Genomic DNA, 5,685 nt, shown 5'->3' on the forward strand with positions numbered 1-5,685 from the left:
TTCCTTTCTCAAGTTTTTTTATTGCACAGCTGGAATATGGAATCTCACTGAAATTGGACATAAGCTTCATAAAATATTACAAAATATTGTAATATTTTTTTTCTGGTATCGGTATTTTTTCTTTGAAGGGAATACTGTCCCTGTATATGATTCTACAAACCCTCCAGGGTAGCATGCAACACAAATGGATAAATCAACAACAGGCAACTGCAAAGTTGGAAATGTGCCGATTAGAAATAACTTTAAAATAGAACATAGAACAGTAGAATTGGAAGGGACCTTGGAGGTCTTCTAATCCAGCCTCTTGCTCAAGCAGGAGACCCTATATCGTTCCAGATAAATGGCTGCCCAATCTCTTCTTAAAGACCTCCAGTAGTGGAACACCCACAACCTCTGGAGATAAGCTTTTCCACTGATTAATTGTTCTCACTATCAGGAAATTTCTCCTTAATTCTTGGCTGGATTTCTCTTTAACAAGCTTTCATCCATTACTTTTTGTCTTGGCCTCAAGTGCTTTGGAGAACAGGTTGACCCCCTCTTCTCTGTGACACCCCTCAAGGACTGGAAGACTGTTATCATGTCTCCCCTAAGCCTCTTCGTTAGACACGCCTAGTTCCCTCAAACATTTAATACTCTCATTTACTATGTTACAGTGCTTGGGCGAAATAAGTTATTCTATATAATTTCCAACTTGAAATAATCAAGTTACTGTGTTTTGATTACAGAAGCCCCCAAAATTGACTTTATTTATCAGATTGATATGCTTCCTAGTCAATGATATTATCACCTTAGAGGACACCCTTTGGCAAAATGCTTTGTGCCTGCGTTCCCACCACTAATAATAAATCTTTATTGATTAGCCCTTGGGCCATATCAAAGTGCAAAGTTCCAGCAACAAATCATTATCAAAGTCTGATAAAAGCAATTTAAAATAAAATTTGATAAAATACAGTTTACAATGGAACTAGAGTAAAATATGACTTAAGATGAAATTGGAGTAAAATACAGTCTAAAATGAAATTAAAATAGAGTACAGTAATTTAAAACATAGATAAAATATGATAAAATTATATCTTGGAGTCACCCTTGCAATCTACCCCAATCGGTCCCACATATGCAGTTCTCAACCGAACCATTTTGTTTAAATACTGTGCTGCGTTAAATGTTATTTTCAAGTTCTGGCCGCACATAAGGTAAGTTGTTTTGATATGGGGATCCCAATGAGTCATTTGTTTGGTATATAGACTGAGGTACCTGTCTCTCACCCTCTTGTACAGGCAACAATCAAATAGTATGTGAGCCAGGTCTTCTACCTCTGCCGCTCCGCAAATGTAGAGATGCTCATTGTAAGGTATAGAATGGAATCTCCCATATCTGACCATTGTGTCAAGCTGTTCGAATCTTGCTCGCGTAAATACCTCCCTAAGGTGTTTTGGCAGTTGTAACTTCAAATAGCTGTCTACTTGAAAAGTACGCTTGTATTTACTCAGCCATTTCAAGTTACCCACCTTAATAAGGATCGCTATATCATTGTTCACGCCACTAGATACTTTATCATCACTCCTGTTGTCCCACCTCCTCAGTTCTTTTACTTTCTTCCCTGTCACACACACACACACGCATGGGTATTCTTTTTTCTTTTTTTTTCATTTTTACTCTCCCAACCTATTATTGGACAATGAAATTAGCACTTTGCTTTCCTTTAAAAGGAATTGTGCATCTGCAAAGCAGCAGTTCCTTTTCCCAGAATGTTACTAAGAGAAGAAAGAAGGCTTAACATGAGTTTGGCCTTTTTATGTAAGTGTAAGAAAGTGTTAGAAAGCAGCTACTGAATGTGTGGACCCAACTGCATGATTCCTTCTCAAACAACACATTTATATTCAAATACATCCTAAAATGTTTCTACTTGGGAGAAGTAATTTCCAGTCTAGAATGGTCTTGGTTCATTCAATGAGAATAACTGATGCCAATCATTCTTAAGTTTCAGTGAAATCTGGCTATCACCCAAATTTTAAGGTGCATTGTGAGAAAAAGGAACAAAGCCGTCAACCAGTTTCATATATTCTTGACCCGTTCTATTCATAAATCACATGAGTGTCTATCACAGTTCCATTTCCAGTGTGATGTAAGCTTCATAAGAGCCAATTATATTCTTCTCCATGAGGCAGAAGAAAAAAGTTTGAAATAGAGAGGAAGCTTGTGTTAGGGGTGTAGCTTACCACAAGTAAAGAGGAAGAAGGTCCAAAACACATAACTCTACTTTAACTGTGTGAGTTAAAATTAGAAGCAAGAGGAAATGACAATTTAGCATGTCATGGGAGTCAGCTAAAGTGGGTTCTCTCCTTTTTTTATATTTATCATTGGCCCAGGGTGTAATTGGTGTTTCAGATTAAGGCCAAGGAACCAGTAGAAATGAAAGGTCACACTTTGTTGACATCCCAACATCAGATTGTAGTCATCCTTTCCTCTCTGTCTTTAATTCCTTGTGGTGAACATGTTTACTTTCAGGAGAAAAGGAGCAGAGAGTCGGATGTTTACCTCTCTAGGAAATTGTCGCCATAGTTTTTCCCCTCCTTTTTTTCTTTTAATTGAAATATAAGAGGAGAAAATGGTACGGAAACCACACTGGTGTTTATTTTATAGCTAGGTCTGAACTATCAGTTGAGTTCAAACTGAAAGTCTAGTTGGGTGGCAGGGTTTTATGTAGAAATACTAGAATTCTCAAATTATATTAGGAGTATTGACTCACATTTTGGTGTGGCCTCATCCAGAAAGACCAGAAGTGGAGACGGGAGAGGGCAGTGTTGTGGTATCTGAAGTCCACCAGAAGGCACCAAGCAATTAAAGTATTCCTTCAGAAAATGTAGAGAAGAACTAAATGTCCATGCCAAGTTCAGATTTGGCAAGTGTCGTTAACCTTCAAAGAACAAATCTTAGGTTTTCATCACATACCATGTTTGCAAAAGACAGTATCAGACTCTTTCGTTAATGTATAAATTCCATTTGTGGCTTATTTGTAATTTTTGAGGTTGCAACTTTATGGTTCCTTGCTTGGGAAAAATCTCCTTTCATTCAATTAGACTTACTCTTAGGTAAACCTCTGATGTGTTGTCATCAGCAAGTCTTCATTTTTTCTTTTCCTGGGATTTTTATCTACATCTGCTGTGTTTGTAATCCTATGTTAGCTCCCTAGACTTGCCATTTGCGCATGGGGCAAGCATAAGAATTCCTTCAATATTCTCCATAAATAAATTAGGTTTTATGCATTTATCTTACAATGTTTGCAAGCTATCCCAATCTGCAGATGTTAAGTGGTGATGTGCAGCAGAGCAAACATAAACAGACATCAAATTAATAACTACTCCAACATGGTTGCTGCTAAACAATCAACATGGATTAAAAGCTCAGATGAACAGGATTGTTCTGATAGCTTTACAAAATACCAAGAGGTGCTGAGGGGAGTCTGCATCTACTTCTGGGGGCAGTAAACAGAAAGAGTATGGGGCCTCACCAGAAAAACCTGCTACCTGATCCAGCTACTCCTAACCTCATCTGAAGGATTCTTAGAAGGCCTTCTTATGATATTACTAGATAGACATATACACTCCTGCTGCCCACACTGATGTAGCCCACACTATTTAGTCCATTTGTAGCTATGTAGGGATTCTAGATTGATTCCTCTTTTGACTCTGCCACTCTTTCTCCTACAATGGAGCTTCATATTTTCCATGACCAGCACCAGCATTTGATCTGAAAGCCTACTGGTGTAGTGAATTTAATCATGGTGTTGGCTTCCAATGCAGCCTAGCTAGCATATTCCGGACCTTCTGTATCTCCAAGTTCATGTCCAAAGCCTGCCCCTTAAGTAGTAGATGTTTCAGTCATACAGCACATCAAATTTTCCACTTGTTTATCCTTATATTATGCATGATTTCTTCTATTTTATTTATCCCATTAGAACGAAAACGTTCTGAATTAAAATTTAAACAATTAGTCCTTCATCGTGAAGTTTTTCAAGCCTGAATGTGTTTACTAGTAAAGCCTGCGTAGAAGAGGGAGTTTTTGTGTAGTAGCATATCACATGACTTATTGAGCTAAAACGGAGAGACCTGTAATCACATCCTATTTTGATTCTGAATACATTATGCCATTGTAGCAAGGCAAGGACAGGATTGAGAAATTGTGGTTAAAAGTAAAGCCAATCCTGTCTTATAAAATCAAGGAAGGGAGGGTTGACATTGCTTACAACTGGAACCAGCTGTTGAAAATCCTTCCTTTTGGTCACTCAGCATTGTGCTCATCTCCTTTCAGCCCATGAGTGAAACATCATAAGGTATCTTTAGATGCATCGGTTTTAATAATGAGGAAATAATATTTCTCTCCGAAGACAATGCTATCTCACTGCAAGCTTTAAGAAGTACATCTGTAATGTTGTGTTGGTCATTATTTTGGAGGTTTTGTGTGAGATCAGAGATACATTTTGGAATGTATCTGCCACTTCCTGTGACTGGACAAGCCACCTCTATGATCACCATTACTATAGCACCTGCTCTCTCAATTGCTACTACGTTTCCTGAGCTCCTTACATACCTGACATCTCCTGCCCCGTTAGCTTTGATACCTTCTAATTTGACCACTTCTGCCCAGGCTTTCAACACATTGGAGGGCAGTGCCCTTTTGTTGAGGGTGGAGAGATGTCCACATGGGTTGAATGGAGAAGCTGACAAACCAGAGAAATCCCGGTAGAGTCCCAAATTCAGGCTCTCTTTGTTTCTGCTTGGTGGACGTTTTCTCCACTGGGTTTTACAAGTTGAGAGGGTGTGGCAGAAAAACCAGAAGAAACGATCTTACAAGGAGTGGTGTTCTCACAAGACAAGATGCCATTTGATGGTGACTCAAATCAGATACAACCAAGATAGGAAAAGGTTTGGCAACTTGTTACGCCTGCATTGTTTTGTATGGATGGACATGTTGGAAGAATCCTCAGTCACGACCTACAGATGGCAACTTGTAGAATGATCCAGTCATAATAAGAATGGCTTCATCTCAATAATGGCTAGATGACATTACAAGATACTATGTCAGTAGAGGAAACCTATAGCACTTGAAAAAGAACTTTATTGTTGTTTTTGTTAGCCACATAGAATCAAACAAGTAAGCAGCACAATCATGTTCCTTACCTGAATAACTGACCGTAAAGGTGAGCAACGGCTTGATAAAAGCTTTGAGACATTTTGCATTCAGTTTTTGCGGCAATTCTAGATTGGCCTAAATACCCCCATTTTATCTATATTCTTGAACACTACCTTGCCCCATTCAAGAAAATAGTCTATGCAACCTTTGTCTGTATTTTCCAGACCACAAATACTAGTCACAAAACATAAAGGCCAGCTAAGATAGTCATGACAATAAAGTGTTTGATTATATCAACAGTTCTTGATAACTCCAGAGCCACGGGTTGTATTCCACTAAATGCTGTTAACAAGGAAAGGCTCTTCCACTGGAAGTCAAATAGAGGCGAATAAGGCACCATGACCAATTTAACCCAGGCTGATAATACAGGTAGTCCTCAAATTACAACCACAATTGATACCAGAATTATATCTGCTAAGCAAGGCAGTTGTTAAGTGAGTCCCACCAGATGTTACGACCTTTTTTCTGAATGCTGTTGAGGAAATCACTAAA

The sequence above is a fragment of the Protobothrops mucrosquamatus genome, unplaced genomic scaffold (genome assembly GCF_001527695.2).
Source record: "Protobothrops mucrosquamatus isolate PMUCROS unplaced genomic scaffold, P.Mucros_1.0 scaffold659, whole genome shotgun sequence".
Classification (NCBI taxonomy): Eukaryota; Metazoa; Chordata; class Lepidosauria; order Squamata; family Viperidae; genus Protobothrops; species Protobothrops mucrosquamatus.